The 17,881-nt window shown below is 41.3% G+C and overlaps 1 long non-coding RNA gene across 1 annotated transcript; it reads right to left on the reverse strand.

Moving 5' to 3' along the window:
* Nucleotides 1-533: 533 nt before the first annotated feature.
* LOC131315305 (uncharacterized) lies at nt 534-1,572 on the reverse strand. The gene is made up of 2 exons (XR_009196674.1): nt 868-1,572; nt 534-746 (listed from the first exon to the last, which is right to left on the reverse strand). It is a non-coding gene; the product is annotated as an uncharacterized LOC131315305 (long non-coding RNA).
* Between the last annotated feature and the right edge of the window lie 16,309 nt (nt 1,573-17,881).

The following is a 17,881-nucleotide window of genomic DNA, read 5'->3' on the forward strand; positions in this document are numbered from 1 at the left end:
ATATGTACATGTTCTCACAGTTCTATCTTTTGTTTCCTTTTCTCCTTCCAGGGCATTGCGCTTTCTATCTTTCAAAAGAAGGCCCATTGGAAGTTGGTACATACATGTGTCCTCAAAAAACGGCCCATTGTTGGCCTTCCATTCCCTTAAGAAACTGGTACATCAATGGCGATCCTATCCAAAATTGACAAGTCCATACAGAAAAATCCAGCCTAACAAGGGAAAACACAAGTCTCCAGTCACCTAACCCCAAACTATAAACACCAGGTATTTTAGATTTAGCTAAACTAAGCCTGACAACATGCTAGAATAATTTTAAAGAAAAGACTTGTCATAATAGGGCACCGAGACAAATTAGAGGAGGTAATTGTATCCTTGAGGCAAAATGCTAACTTCAAACCTGTAATCTCTTCCATTTACATTTAAAGCAAATGGTGAACTCATGCCAGTAACACAAGATCAATTTTTAGACCTCTTTGTTTGGTCAATTTCCTTCTTTCCCATAAAGCCCTAATCAGCAAACAAATATGATAACAACCAAATCTATGTACACCGATTCATAAATGAAACATATACAGAGAACTTAAAATAGTAGAGAAAAAATATATGTCCAGCCTTGGATGACAGTACAAACAAATCGAAAAGGAAACCAAGTTACCGAAATATAAATGCTTCAGATGATATCCTAGTTCCCATTTGCCCAAAATGAAAAGGAAATAAAATTGGGAGTAAAAGCCCACTGTTCCCTCACAGTCCCATTTTAGGAGAACCGAACTTTGTTATTTACAGTTATTTAAAAAAGAAAAATTAAGGAAAAACTCATCAACTCTTTAGACTAAGGAAGCAACTCACAAAACACATTAGTACGTCCAATTTACAGTATTTACAGGGAAAAAATAAGTATATGAGCATCTCCAGTAGCCTCAAGCCAATCCTATGCAAAAGATACTATCCAAAAGGCCGAAATGGTAGTTTAGACAGCCTCTACAAGCAATTGGGCTATTCAAATCCCAAATACCATTCATTAATTCATGAACCCTAGCCTCTTGAAATCGGAAAAGTGGACGCCGGAGCAGTGTGCCTCTTAAATTGAACTTAAACAACCCACAAAATCAAGCCATAATCACCAATAATCGATCACTCCATCGCCCAATAATTGATTGAAAACGTAAGAACCAGATCCAGAGATTCAATCAAAAACACAACCAAAAAGCCCTAGTTTAGAAAATAACAGTAATTACCAGCTTGAAATCTCTTGAAACTTCGTCGCCGTCAAATTTGAGATCGCCTGAAACTCTGTCGAAGTCACCGTTTAAATCGACATCGCTGGAAACGAAGTTGCCGTCGGAGTTGAAGTCGGCTGAAGAAAGCCCAACTCAACTGGAAAGAGAGATATAATAAAGCAAGAAAAAAGAAAAGAAACAGAAGTCCAGAGATAATCAACGTTGCAAGAAAGGAGAGAAAGGAAAGGCACAGTGACGATCAAAGCTCTGGCAAAGCTCTAGTATTTTGCAAAGAACACAGAATACCCGAGAGCTGGAGTCTTCTGCACACACAAAAAGAGCAAAAATGATAGGGTACATATGAAATGTACATATTATGTACATATCAATTTTGTGGGGCCCACCTCGGGTTTCACAACGGGTCCCACAAAGATGATTCAAACTACCAATTATTTTTCAAACATTTTTTATGGAGCCCTATAAAAAATCAACACAATCCGATATTGGTAAGGATTTTTTCTTAATTTGTGGAGGCGAAATTACTTAACTGCTTAGTTTCGCCCCTACAAATTTAGAAAAAATCCTTACAGATATCGGGTTGAGCTGATTTTTTACAGAACTCCATAAAAAGATGTTTTAAAAATAATGAGCGGTTCGGATTATCTTTATGGGACCCAAATTGGGCCCCACAAAATCTATATGTACATTGTACGTACCAATAGCAGCACCAAAAAGAGAGAGACAGGCACACGTGAGCTGCCAGAGATAAGAAAGTAAAAAGACAAAAATAACCCCAGACAACCCTTAGAATACCGGACGCATAAAGACAAAATAGTGTACCTTTATTGGGGACACAAACGAAATTGTTGAAAAGTCTGAAAACTCAAATTAGTAATTTGAAAATTGGCCAAACAGTGTCCTGTCCCCACCACGAAACAGGTGAAAAGATGCAAATGCCCCTGTCCATTGCACTGGAGCCTCTCCCACCTAGGGACCCAATTGGAAAATCATGCCAAAATTGGCCAGCCAGGAAATCAGATTCTTCGCTCTATTACTCCGGAGGTTGATTCTGTACTTCATTCAAATCATTGGAATGTACCAAATGCTTGTTATTCTTCGAATTTACACCCTATTCTTTAATAAATATTGTTGCTATTACTTCTCATGTATTTATCTTATTGCCCATTTGATTCTCTCTCAAAACCATCGTGATGGGAAGTTCTGTTTTTTTGCTACCCTAGAAATGTCGTATTTCTTCTGTCTATTTTCTATGTTTGCCTACCTAATAAAAGAGGGGTGATTGAGTTTATCGTTGTATAGTTCAAGACGTGTCTTAAGTGTCATCCCTAGAAAAACAAACGTTCAGACTTACCAGCAAAAACAAAACTACCCCATTATATAAATATGAGGATTTTAAATAAATACTATGAGGATAGATGAGATTAGGTTTAATGAATAGCAAAAAAAGAAAAAAGAAAAGAAGAACTCGACGTCGCTGATTGAGTGATTGGTTTCCTCCCGTCTTCACCGATCGATTTCCTCCCTCTTCTTTGATCTTCTTTCGTTCCTCCCTCCTCAAAGAAGTTCGATCGTTTGTTTTCCATTGTTATAGATCTGGTTTTATTTTTGAAATGTAATGTTATACTCTCTCTCTCTCTCTCCAATTATTGCCATAGATCTGGTTTTATTTCTAAAGACTTGATGCTGAGGTTTCATTCTCAAAAAATGGAAATCATCTGTAAATGCCAAACAAAAATTGCTGATTGAATTGCTACTTTTTAGATCCTTCTTATGTATAATCGTCTCTATTTGTTTTTTTTGGTATATCTCTTACAAACTTAAGACATGGATAAATGTGGGTCTATGGTATGTGTTTCTATATGTATATGTGGACTTGAGTTTAGTTTGCTTCATCTGCTCTTTGGATGCTGAGAAAAGCGAGAAAAATCAAAGAGCAGAGAAAATTCTGGTGGTTGACTCCCTAATTTTGTATCTAAATTCAGTTACCGATTCGGTTCGGAGGATACCCGAACCCCGTTCGATTATCGGTGCAGATTCGAATAGGGTAATGTTTTCGGTGTCGGGTACGAATATACCCATATCCACCCTAATCTGCCCCGTTGTCATCATTTCTACTAACCATCTACCAAAGTGATCACGTAATAGCACTCTTGTACATGTCATGTCATGCCCTGCCTATTGTCGGGTTGAAATCTCCATCTGTGTTTGAGCTATACAAACAAATTTTCCCTTGGAGGAACGCATCCCAACAGAATATCAATTTTGTGGCTGGGGTCTGGCCGATTCGAGTTGGAGGAATGGGGAGAAGGTAGGATTGTATACATGTAACCAAGTTTGCTAGAGTAGTTGGCTCTCTTTGTACACTCTGCACTATATGGGGTCAAAAATCACTTATTGCGAAATTTAAGCAATAATGAAAGACTAGCTAGGCATACGATGCTTGAACGAAACCAGACGCGTCCAAGGAAGGGAATACTCTCCTGTAATGATGCATTTCCAAGTTGATCGAATGCTTTACTCCTCTACTTCTAAATGGAGAACAAAGTAAGCAGTGGGTTTTAGAAATTTTCATCACTTGGTTGCTCATAGCCCAATTCTAGCCACCAACGGTAACAACAGAAGATACTTAAGCAACTACAGATCTACCCTTAAAAATCTCTCTCACCCGGTTATTGGCATCGAGGCCCTATGGGATGCTTGTTGTCAAGCCGAAGAAAGTTGAATTACAATTTCCTGCAACCGCCTGGATAAAGTTTTGGGCCAAATCTCGGGTTAAATATTTTTGTCATTGTCTAACAAGCATCTTGCGAAAGTGCCATCAGAACCGTCCGCTTTCAGTGATATCCCTTTTTAAATGCTTGCATTGAACAATGTTGTCCATGATTGATCTGCCTTCAAGACAGATTGATTGGTTTTGCAAATGATGCTTGGGAGTACGACTCGCTATCAGCCTAGAGGTCCTAATAGACGAAGGTGTTGAGTTTTGGAGACCAGAGCAATTGAAGCCGCATTCCATTCCAAATTAGTACAAAAACTTCGCGACTGAAATCAGAACTTCGCAGACTTTCGTTAGCAGAGTACAGAATTGAAACCATCAGGCCGATGAGTTTTGTCCCCTTTTGATGGACTTAATAGCATCCTTTGATTTCTTCGACAATAATGATGTTATTAAGACCTTTGCATCAATTTTCTGAATAAATTTAGTTCCTAACAACCCTTCTATTTAATTTTATGCAAAAATCCTCGGTTTAACGTCCTCTGGTGTTTCCAATCTTAATCCCTTGTGTGGAGTGTCAATATGGTACTTCTAGCCTTTTGAGCATTAAATCGTTTGGAGTTCTTCTAGGCGGCCCTTTTTTGTCACTGTCTATCCATCCAGGCTCAGCCTGCGTCTAACCTTACCCGTTCAGGCCCTATTTAGGTAATCTTCCCAATACACCCTTGCTCTCCTCCGCGCCTTCCACTCCTCCAGCTTCTTTCTTCTTCTCCGCCTTCCGCTCTCCCCCACCTTGGCCGTCTGCCCGGCCTTCCTCTCTCCCCCACCTCGGCCTTCCCCTCCTCCAGCTTCTTCTCCGCTTACCAACTCCCTCTTGGTCGATGTTGACCTCCGTCTTGATCCCCACAACCACCGCAGCAAGTGCAGCAGCCTCCCCACCGCCGGCAGCAAAATCAACGGTGACCAACGACAACCCCGGCGAGCTGCTGAAGGAAGTGTTTACTTGCTTGGATACCTCTGATCCCGATTATAAGGAACCATGATCCTCGATCTCCTCTGCCCCCGTGCACTCTCCGAGACCTTCCTCCACTCCTGAAAATCGCTGCCGCATTGAACAGAGTCACCGTTGCTGGATTTGCCGCCGTTGTTTTCTTCGCTACGACTTTGATGCTTTTGATCTGTTGATGAAAACTAATTCCAATGTCATGTTTAGACTTGATTATTTTTCTTATCTGATTGATAATGGAATTCTTTGGTGTTAATTGGAAAAATTGACCAAAATTGGGACACCGAAAACCTCCCCCTTATTATTCACGGTAGGATATTATCTCAGGCTTTATTTTTTATTTTTTTAAATTTGGGAATGTGAGTTCTGTTTTTTCGAAGGTGTGAATTCTTTATTTTGAAAGGGTGTGAATTCTAAATTTGGGGTTGTCAATTATGTAATTTGGATGGATGTAAATGGTGTGAATTCTATAAAAAAGGTGTGAATTCTGCAAAGACGTTTGAATTCTAGGGACCATAAATCAACCTGGAATATCAAGTCGATTTACAGGTGTGAATTATTCATTTTTTTGGTATAAATTTATATGTGAATTTTAGAAACGTAAAGGTGTGTGAATTTTGCAAATGATGTATTGGGGCCAAATTCACACACTCAAGAATTCACACCAATAATTTACCAAGAATTTTGAGGGCATGAATAGTGCAAAAGAGGTGTGATTTCTTGCAAAAGAGTGTGAATTCGGCCAAGGGTAATGAATAGTAAGAATGAGATATGAATTCTGTAAAGGGGTGTGAATTCTGTGGAGTGTGAATTCTGTGGAGGTGAGGGGGTATGAATTCTAGGGGTGGTAAAAAGTGATAGGGGTAAAATCGTAAAAACATCTTTAAAAAGGGGTTAGATGGAATAACTCTAAAAAAGAGATTTGCACGGAACTCTAAGCAAAAAATGGGATTGACCAGGAATTTTCTGAAATCATTTTGAAGTCAAAATGTTTGGGCGGATGCCAGGTAGGCCAAGTTTAGCATACTGTCAGAGAAAAAGTTAGGTGGGACAACAATAATGAAACTATTTTGTCTATAATTGACGCAACAATATATAAATAAATTACTAAAAAGGTCCAGTATTTAAAACATGGTTTTAAAAGGTCTCTCAGTCCAAATATGTGAACCCCACCTTATCTTCAGGCTTTTGGTCATCATCATTTTGGACCGGACTTGGGATTTATTCCAAATTATGTTAAGATTCTTTCTTTTTTATACCACAATAACGAATTATTCTTTTCTATATATATGCCACACAAATAAATTAATTAAAAAGCTATTTTTCTTTGAAAAAATAAGATTCAAATACAACACGGGAATCAAGATGCAACTCTAGAAATTAAGCTTGGAATATTAAAATTATAGTTGAAGAAAAATAAAATTGTCTAAGTCTTATTACGAACAACAACTATTATTGTTTAACCAGACCAACAATCAATCATTTCAATAGTGGAGGACGGAAAAATAATACTAAAGGGTAGCATCATTGTAGGTGGCATTGAACTGGTATGTTTTCACAGTGACGATTTCTCGTGCTAATCGAAAAACACTGGTCCCTCCGACAATAGACAATTCACGGTACGGATGAAAGACCAGGTTCCGCCCAAAGAGGCTAAGAGTGCTACCCTTGTACTTCCCACTCGTGAAGACAAAGTTGAAGTTCATGGTTAAAGCAAATTCCTCCAGCCCATCCGATAGATAAATCCCCTGGCCCGCGCCATGACCGTAGAGTTGAGTTCGGGCCCAACTGTCAATGGATCGTCGATCACGATGATTGTCCCGAACGAGGTGGGGGCGAGAGTCTTGGAAATAAAGTTGGCTCAGGCCACTACAACTGCAGTTGGATTCTTGCCACTCACTTGATCATGCAAATACAACCTAAACGTCGTTAACTTTTCCTTCCTAGCTATGGCCCAAGTTTTGGAACCATTTTGCCACCCCTTCCGGTGATTCATCGATGCAACCCACCGTGGGCATGGCCGTAGCTACGACGATTAAGCAGAGGTATACAATTGTTGCCAGTGCTGCCATCTCTTTCCCTCTCATTTTGTCTCAAAAATGAAATATCAATAGCTGTATAAAGTATTATTTTTAGCTCAAGAATGCATAAACAAAGCTACAATATCAATAAAAGAACAACAGTTCCAAAGACAACCTAGGATTCTCGCATACACTAGGGGAAATGAGAAATGTTTTAACCAAGTATAATGAATTTATCTTCGTTACTTTGTCAATCTCCTCCTTCCATGTCTTTGACGAAAGCGGTGTACATCTCCGACGTTCGGCAATAGATGATGTAGAGAGAAAAGTGTCGGGAGTAGAGCACGTTATGAAAATTGGGGGTGTTTCAATTTTGGGCGGGTAAATGAAATTTTTGGGATGGAAGAAAAACGTTAACGCCAATTAACTTGAAAAGGCTCTGTTAATTCAAAAGGCAACGAGGACAGCTCACTGCCATTAAGTTGAGATGGCGACGCCTGATTGTTGGAGAGTAGCACATGGATTGGGTGAGCTGGTAGTCCGGGACTACTGAATAATTTTCCCAATTCCAGTTTCAAATAGGAAAAAACACCAAAAAAAAAAAACAAAAAGAAGAAGCCATAGAGCTAGGACTCGGGGTGCTGTAGTGCACCTCTTGCACTACACATGTAGTGCGGTCAATCCAGGCATTTATCTTGACAATGAACGACTCGAATTTTTATTCAAATAATGAACTGTTATAATTCGTAGGCCCTAACACCACTACAAATAACCCCAAATTGAAAACCCTCCGATCCACCGCAACTAAGCCCCAAGGAAAATATGACCGGGACAGATGGTCCAATAATTGTATGGCTGAGGTTGTGGGTTCAACTGAAAGAGCCAACTTTTGGATCTTGTGGTCCCGACGGATTAATCCTGTCCGAGAGTCAACCTTGAAGGTACGCACCATCGGTGTCAAACTCGGATTGGTCAGGTCGTGCGAGAATGTGCGAACCAATTAATGGTTGCGGACACTGATCCATTTTGCCAAAGTTTATCTTATCTGCTGGCCGCCATTCATTCTTCCACTCTTATCATCTACGGCATGATTCCAACTCGATCCAGAGACGGAGCCACAAGGCAATGGGGGACCCAAGGCCCTGCGTTGTTTTGGGTTTTTATTTTTATTTTTAATTTTAATATGAAAACTTTAAGTTCACACGATCAATTGAGAAGTACTATTTTTAGGAATTGGAAAGTCCAATGTTGCTCAATTATTTTGAGCATAATGTCATTCGGCATCCGGAATTCAAACAATTATGAAGTATTTTTAGGCTATGCCAATGGTTGATTGAGACTAGAAGATCCGTAACCTACTTATTTGTCTAAAGAGTGGTGGTACTCATGCTAACTCTTTATAGTTCAGCCTCTCCGTTTACGAAATCCTGGTTCCCTCCCTGACTCGATCGTCAAAGTCTCTAAATTAACAAATTAAACATGGTGGGTGCATGCATAGTATAGGGAGCAATTTGGTGGTGGGCAAAGTTTCTTTCAGTTCTTGTGGAGTAAATTGTTTGAGAGGACTTATCTGGAAAGGAAAAATCTTTTTTAACGGAGCTTTCTTAAGTGAATTGCATGCGTCCGTTTCAGTTTTGGACGGTCTGAATTTAAATAAAACTTTTTCGGAAAAACAAACAGCCTAGATTGCACAGCGTCCAAAGCCGAAATGGACGGCCTAGATCATGCGCCTCCGTGAATGTCTCTGTGAATAAGACAATCTCACCAGGGAAAAAAAACAAAAAGATTGTTTCAGAGGAGCTTGTCTTGTGTGTGTGTGGTGCCCATGAAATTACTTACAAAACAACTTGCACCTTGAAAAGATTTGTTGGGATCTAAACATTAAGTTCCAAGTACAGATCGACCTAACATTCAACCAAGGAACATAATATTGAGAAACGCTTCGATGCACATTCCTATTTGGATGGTTACACTTTGCATACACCCTCTTGGATCACTTTGAATTTATGACATTTACATATCGATTCATGACTCTTTTAGAAAGTCACATCACCATGTTGCGAAGTGTTATATAAAAGTTATGACTTTTATGCAAATGTTATGAATTGAAGGCAATTCAAAGAGTGCAATAATTAGGGTGGTAAAACGTATCTTTTCCTCTCAAATTGATATCTTCTTAATTCCCACTTGTGTTAAAATTTTTTTTCTTTCTCCAAATATCCCAACTGTAATGTCATAATTTTACCAAGTAATATACAAATAAAAGAAAATTAAATTGAAGAAAACCTTCCCTATTTGTGGAAATAGAGAAGGTAGAGTAATGATTGGAAAATGGCTTGAAGTAGAGTAATGATTAGAAAATAATAATTGGAAGCAATAGACTTGGTTTCTTGAGCATATTCACCAATGTTAATTTTTTTTTTTTTTGCCATTTGTTAGATCTAATCTACTCTATCTTAGGGGACTTGAGGAGAGGAATGACTGCTTATGGCAATCGAACCCTACCCATACGCATGGGAGTATAAGGGAGACATCTAGTCTCACATTGTTTGAAAGTAAAATGAGTGTTTACTTAACATGTTGAGACGTCTCCACTCATTGCCAACTAATTTTGAATTGGATATAAAGTTTTCACGTACATTCAATAGGAAAAGACTCACCAACCATTTCTGTACTAATTGCTAGTAAAAGTGATTATTTAACATGGGCTTTGTTGGAAAACCTTAAATTTGAATTCAGTACTTGTGACTTGTCGTAGAGACTCACTGGCCATTTTGGTAGGAGTAAACGTTCCAGAACACATTTTTAAAAAATAAATACTTATTTCATATTTTCAAATTTAAAACTAATGTAAATGAAAAATAATTTTTCAATTTTTTTTTTGCACCGTATTAAAGATCTCGATGAGATCTTTCAAATAAGATCTATATTGCATATTTTTATATTTCAAGAAGTCAATCATTTTTGAACTTGAAATTATTTTCTTAAAAAATAAGTACTTATTTTGCTTTTTGAAACGGGGCCTAATTGCTACAACAACTCTGGCACTTGGCAACTGTTTATCGTACGTGTCGAACAAAATTTGTAGCCCACAAAAGTTAATACAGACAATGTATATTAATGGGTGATAATTCTAGACACGACTCGTTAACGTGATACAAAAATATTAGAGGATTTGGATAATTAAACCACTTTTTGACACGAATTGAATATGACACGACTCAACAATACGAGATGTGCGGGCACAGAACCTCAACACTTGGCAACTGTTTATCGTGTAACTTTGTTGTCCACAAAATTAAACATTATTACAAATATTTAGTACGGAGAATGTACTATATGGGCCCTTGGGTAATATCCAATTCAATGAATTTAATTGACTTTACGGTATTAAGCTTTTAAACACCTACAATACAAAAATCAAGTATTAAACTCTAAGTAATAATATAAAATAGACTTAGCAAGGATAAATTAAGGGGCGCGTATGTGAACATTTACGCGCCTATCACACCCCCTAACTTACACTTTGCTAGTCCCGAGCAAAGAAAAACAAAATGCAACTAAAAAAACAAATTAACCGATAGTTCTTTTAAACCCCCATGTGGCCCCGGTAGGACGAGTGAAATCTCGTGAGGGTTTTCAGCAGTGATTACCCACAAAACACCAAGAATCCTTTCACATGAAATCCGAAAACCGTAAGACAGCTCAATGATACCCAAACAAAGAACATGAAGCCATCACAAAGAGATAACGGACATAAGCAGTTCTAGATACTATCAAGTCATAAAAATTTGTCATGGCACCTAAACTTAGCGTGTGTGAACAAGGGCTTCGGTCACAAGTGAGAAATAATTAAAAGTTCTCTCCGGACCGAGTTTCGACTTCAAATCTCACCGTGTCATGCACTCAACAAATGAAATCACTCGAAACAATGTGCATATTACTCTCAATATGTGCAGTCGAAATTATGTAACTGAAAGCAAAATACTCTGCACAAGTTGACACAAAAAGAAAGCTCTACAAAGTGGATACACGATCTCATGAACGGAATGCCAAGTATTGAAAACTCTCTTTTTCCACCAATCACAGCCCATTGCCCATAGGATCAAAAAGAATCCTACTATTTTTTATTTTTTCAATTTTTTTAAACAAAATAAAGAATAAAGTGATCTCTCCCCCCAACTTGAACTATTCAATGTCCACATTGAAAGCATGAAAAATAAAGATATGACATAAACATAAAAAAGAGGATAGATATCATCTTGAAAAAGAGGGGCTAAGCAGAGTAAACTATAGATAGAGGGAGACCCCCCCAACTTGGATCAAACAAGCTACAAAATATTAGCCTCCAAGACAGCAAGAAAAATAACTAAAAGAAATAAGCAAGACAAGAAATAAAATGAAAGACACAAAATTAAACCATCCACTTTCTTCACGCGAAAGACACGAGTACTACTTTTTTCCCTGGCCAAAGACTGTGTTTCCCTATTTGTTGGAAGGACAATATGCATAGGATTCAACGATATCTTGATAAGTGGTACCATCATCTAATAGGCTGTCACTCCCTCTGGGGCTGCCAGATTCCTTACCCACCACTCCGTTTGTGAAGCAATCTCCACAGAGTTTGGACATTGAAGTCAGATGGTTCAGACAGAATTCTCGCTGCTAACTACGTGCCTGCCGTCAGACCCAACCTCCTAAGTACTACATACATAGCTTCGACTAGGTGGCTATACCAGACCATTATGCTAATTTCTTTCCTTTTCCAAATTCCTTTTTTTTTATTATTAATTTTAATGCTTAACAAGAAATAAAAGAACAAGTGTACGAAGATTGTTCCCAAAACCCAAGTCAATGATGGGTACCCCTATCGCTAGGAGCCGGGTCTACTTCTTAGTGAAGAGAGTGGTACGCGAAAGCTACCCGTCGGAACATAGCCCAACGGCTACACAACAAGGTCATCCGAATAAACAGGATCGACCAACACCTCATCCGGTTCACCTACTTCCACATATTCCAAAAACGGCTTAAGACGCTGCCCATTAACCTTGGAAATATTATTATTTTTTGGGTCACAAACATCTACTGAACCATTTGGGTAAACCTTATGCACAACGTAGGGACCATCCCAACGGAACCTTAACTTATCAGGAAATAAATGAAGGCGCGAGTTATATAGCAACACTTTTTGACCAACACTAAAGGTTTTGCGCTGAATATTCCTATCATGATACGCCTTAATCTTAGCCTTATAAATACTCGCACTCTCATATGCGTCATTCCTAATCTCCTCGAGCTCACACAACTGAAGCTTCCTATGGGCACCCGCCTTAGGTAAACATGCGTTCAACGTTTTAATGACCCAATAGGCCTTATGCTCCATCTCAACGGGCAAGTGGCAAGCCTTACCATAAACGAGCCGGTAGGGTGAAGCACCCAACACGGTCTTGTAAGCAGTGCGGTAGGCCCACAAGGCATCGGTCAACTGAAGTGACCAATCCTTCCTATTCGGGTTCACGGTCTTCTCTAGAATCCCTTTAATCTCGCGATTTGCTAGCTCAGTCTGATCGTTGGTTTGCGGGTGATAGGCAGTAGACACCTTATGAGAGATGCCATACTTGCTCATTAATGCCCCAAAAGACCTATTGCAAAAATGTGTGCCTTGATCAGAGATAATGGCACGTGGCATGCCAAACCTTGACAAAATGTTAGTTCGCAAGAACTCTAGCACGACCCTAGAATCGCTGGTCTTAGTGGGAATTGACTCAACTCACTTGGAAACGTAATCCACCGCTAGGAGGATGTACTCATAACCGTATGACCCCGGAAACGGGCCCATGAAATCAATGCCCCAACAATCGAAAACCTCTATCACAAAAATGTTCTGGAGGGGCATTATATTCCGCGAGCCAATTTTACCTAATTTCTGACATCGGTCACATGACTTAAAAAAACGTACACATCTTTAAATAGACTCGGCCAATAGAAACCACACTCATTGACCTTGGCGGCAGTCTTCTTCGCGGAGAAATGACCTCCACACGCCTCAGTGTGACAAAACTCAAGAATTCCCCTTTGATCAGCTTCGGGGACATGCTGACGCATAATCTGGTCCACGCAATACCTGAACACATATGGATCATCGTAAATATATTGCTGGACCTCTTGCAAAAACCGATGCTTCTCAGCTGTAGACCAATGGTGTGGAATTTGCCCAGTCACCAAGTAATTGGCGATATCTGCAAACCATGGGCACACATTAGCAATGAACAACTGCTCATCAGGGAAAGAATCCACAATGGTGAGATGAGAGGTGGGGTCCTCAAACTCCAGACGAGACAGGTGGTCGGCCACTACATTCTCAACCCCTTTTTTATCCTTAATCACGAGGTGGAATTCTTGTAGCAAAAGAATCCACCGGATAAGGCGAGCCTTCACATCCTGCTTGGTCATCAGATACTTCAAGGCCGCATGATTGGTATACACCACAATCTGCGAACCCACCAAGTAAGACCGGAACTTATCTAAGGCAAACACCACCGCGAGCAATTCCTTCTCGGTAGTGGTGTAGTTCATTTGTGCCTCATTCAAAGTCTTACTCGCATAATACACGACGTAGTGATCTTTCCCTCGTCGTTGCCCTAAAACTGCCCCAATTGCATAGTCGGAAGCGTCGCACATCAACTCAAAGGGCAAACTCCAATCTGGAGGCTGAACAATCGGCGGAGTAGTGAGACTCCGCTTTAATGTATTAAATGCCTCCTCACACGCGTCGGACCACACAAAGGGTGTATCCTTCGACAACAACTGACACAACGGTCGGAAGATGGCACTGAAATCCTTAATAAAACGCCGGTAAAAACCGGCGTGACCTAAGAAAGACCGAATATCCTTTACAATCTTGGGAGAAGGAAGATTCGCAATCAAATCAATCTTCCCCTTGTCTACCTTAATACCCTTGGATGAGACAATGTGTCCCAACACAATCCCTTGGATCACCATGAAGTAGCATTTCTCCCAATTAAGCACAAGTTGTTTCTCCTTGCACCGTTGCAAGACCTTTCCTAAATTCTCGAGGCATTCGTCAAACGAATTCCCGAAAACTGAAAAATCATCCATAAACACCTCTACTATCTTTTCTACCATGTCGCTAAATATTCCCATCATGCACCTTGAAAAGGTGCCGGGAGTATTGCACAAACCAAACGGCATGCGACGGTAGGCAAACGTGCCATAAGGACACGTGAAGGTGGTCTTCTCCTGATCCTCCATGGCTACTTCAATTTGATTGTAGCCAGAGTACCCATCCAAGAAGCAATAAAACGCCCGGCCAGCCACTCTTTCCAGAATTTGATCAATGAATGGGAGAGGGAAGTGGTCTTTTCGGGTGCTCGCATTGAGCTTCCGGTAATCTATGCAAACTCGCCACCCAGTTTGAACACGGGTTGGCACTAGCTCGCCCTCACCGTTCCTCACAACTGTCACGCCAGCCTTCTTAGGCACTACCTGCACCGGGCTCACCCACTCACAATGGGCTATCGGGTAAATAATACCTGCATCCAAGAGCTTCAGCACCTCAGCCCGAACCACCTCATTCATATTGGGTTTCAGACGACGCTGAGGTTGCCTAGAAGGCTTCACATCCTCATCTAGAAAAATGCGGTGTGTACACACCGTTGGACTGATACCTTGCAAATTTGCTATTATCCAGCCTATCGCGCCCACGTGCTTTCTCAACAAGGCAAGCAACTTAGCCTCTAGATCCTCCTCGAGGGATGAGAAAATCACTACTGAAAAAGTATCATCGCCTTTAAGGAAGGCATACTTAAGCGTGTCCGGCAAAGGCTTTAACTCAGGTTTAGGCGGCTGGACAGATGATGGGAGAGCTTTAGGAAGTGGGGCGCCTAGCGGCTCAGGAACTGGGTTCCAAGCGGCGCCACACACATCCTCCACTGCAAGCATCTCCATTAGATTCCCTACCTCTGGAGAATCTAAGAATGACGCCTCTTCGGCGGTTAATGCTATCTCCAGAGGATCTTTGTACAACACACTATTGACATGTTCTTGCACGAGCGTGTCGATCAAACTCACCTCATATATCTCCTCATCATCCTCAACCCGACTATTCACGTTGAAAACGTTCACCTCCATTTTCAAGTCCCCAAACGATAATTGGACTTGTCCAGTTTTGCAATCCATGATAGCATTAGAGGTGGCTAGAAATGGACGACCAAGAATGATAGGAGTCTTCTTAAAAACCTCTGGAATCGGGCAAGTATCCAGGACGATGAAATCAACTGGAAACAGGAACTCGCCCACTTGAATTAAAACATCCTCCACCACTCCCTTTGGAACTCTCACACTCCGGTCAGCCAACTGTAGCGTGACTAGAGTGGCTTTCAAATAGCCTAAGCCTAGCTTCAAGTACACCGAATAGGGGAGCAAGTTGACACTTGCTCCTAAATCCAGCAAAGCTTTATCAAACTTTTGGCCTGCGATAGCTATAGGGATGGTGGGACAACCAGGGTCCTTACACTTGGTGGGGATTTCAGCCTGGAGAATGGAGCTCACTTGCTCCATCAGAAGCACTGTGTCCTGACTCTTAGTTCTCCGCTTTGACGTGCATAGATCCTTCAAGACCTTCGCAAACTGAGGAATTGCGTCAATGGCTTCCATCAAGGAGATAGAAAACTAAACTTTTTTGAATAATTCAAGCATTTGAAAGTTTACATTGACCTTAGGTTTCGCCACCAAGCGATTTGGATATGGAGCAACTGGTGGCGTTAGAGTCGCGGGGGCCATAGTTGCAGGCACCACCACTTTAGGAGACTCCGCCTCTTTCTCTACCTCAGGAACACTTCCCAAGTTTGGAACGACTGTTGGACTAGCTACCGGCACCAGGGGTGGCACCGATTTCTGCTTTGGGGGTAAGTCCTTGTCGATCACCTTCCCATTTCTGAGAGTGGTAATCGCCTTAGCCTCTTCCAGACTAAGATTCGGATTACTTGGGCCAGAAGAATCGCCCACATAATGAGTACCAGTGGCATTGACTAAAGGTTAAGAAGGAAACTTTCCCTTCTCCTGTTTTACTTGTCCAACTGCCGCCGTTAACTGGGTCAATTGGGTCATAATGTCACCAATTGCCTGTTTGGTTTGCTCAGTAAAGCTAATTTGAGAATGCATGAGAGCCTTCATCATCTCATCAGTCTGCTTATCCCGCGGGGGATGGTTAATGCCAGGGGGTGGTCCAAAAGATGAAGGACCAAACCCCTGCTGCTGCTGAGGGGGGTAACGGAACTGGGTCATTTGGCCTTGAGGAGGCCGAAATTGCTGAACTTGCGGCTGAGGTGGTGCTTGGGGTTGCACCGGGGCTTTTTGATCCCTCCAATTCAAAAGTGGGTTTTGGGCCCCACCCTGGATTGTAGGTATTTGAATATGGGTCCCAACGCTGGTTTATTGCATTCACCTCAGCCTGATTACTAAGGTATGCGCCTTTAACAATGGGAAACGCAGGGCAAGCAGTGACAAGATGCCCCGGACACTCACATAACGCACACACCTCTTCGACTCTCACCTCATTCGCCTGATGGACTTGCTTAAGCTTCAAGTCCTCTAATTGTGTAATCATCTTGTCCAGTTGAGACTGGACATTGTGCTCTCGCACACTCGAAGGAAAAATGCCAGACCTACTTGGTCCCTGTGCAGCCATGGCCCTATCACCGAGGTCGGAAGGTTTCCAACTTCGGTGTTTCTCGGCCAACTCATCGAGAAAGTCCCACGCATCATCCGGAAACTTATCTAGAAAATCCTCCTCTTTACAGAGGTACTCCATTTGTTGGACTGTAGCAACATTCAAGACCAAATAGAAAAATGACACCAACTGGTGTTTCATGAAACCATGATGCGGTAAGGACAACAGCAAGTCCTTGAACCGCTTCCAGCACCTTAAAAATGACTCGCCCTTTTTCTTCTTATACGATTGGACTTGGCGAGTCAGGTGCTTCGATTTACTTTTCGAGAAATATTTCTTGTAAAATAAATCTCGGACAGTAGCCCACGTCCTGAGAGATTGTGGCTTCTGCATCCGCAGCCACTTATCTGCATTGTCCCTGAGCGAGGCTGGGAAAAGCTTAAGGCAAGCATTCTCCCACTGAGTAGTGGTGGTTAGGGTGCACCAACCCCTCGAAATGACGGACGCGCTCATACGGATCCTCATTCTTCTTTCCATAAAACAGGGGAAGGGCATTGTGCGTACCAAGCTTAATGGTGAAAGCATTGCGTGCTTCCACCGTCTCGGTTGGTAGAACTATTGGACCAAGAGGCGTGGTCCTCTCAGGATGCATGTGTGCACGCATTGACATCGGTGGCTCTGCTATTGGTGGCTCAATTATTATATCAACGAAATGGCCACCGATATCAAAAAAATCACTACTAAAAGATTCCTCCTCCACGATTACTCTCGTCTCTCTCTCAATGGCTACGAGACGCCTAGTATTGTCTCGGTAGTACTTAGGCTTTAGAGGTGATTGCTTTCCTATGATGGAGGATTGCCCACCTCTACCTATGTTGACTCGAAACAACTACAGAAACTGAAAAGAAAAGAAAATAAAATGGCTACCCGAATTCTTAACACACGATACCATCCCCGGCAACGGCGCCAAAAATGCTTGACCGATTCCTAGACCTAAAATAATGGGTTGCCCCAAGCGTAGGGCTGAGACCGATGTAGCACAATACCCGGTAAGACCGGAGTCGAATCACTAAGGACGGTGAAGTGTGCGCTATGAAACCTCGGGTTGTAGTATTAAAATAGCTCTTAGGTAGCCACCCCTTGTCTTTTAGTTGATTAATTAAAAAAAATACTAACAGATAATTTGCTCAAACGATTAAAAAG

The sequence above is a fragment of the Rhododendron vialii genome, chromosome 13a (genome assembly GCF_030253575.1).
Source record: "Rhododendron vialii isolate Sample 1 chromosome 13a, ASM3025357v1".
NCBI classification, from domain to species: domain Eukaryota; kingdom Viridiplantae; phylum Streptophyta; class Magnoliopsida; order Ericales; family Ericaceae; genus Rhododendron; species Rhododendron vialii.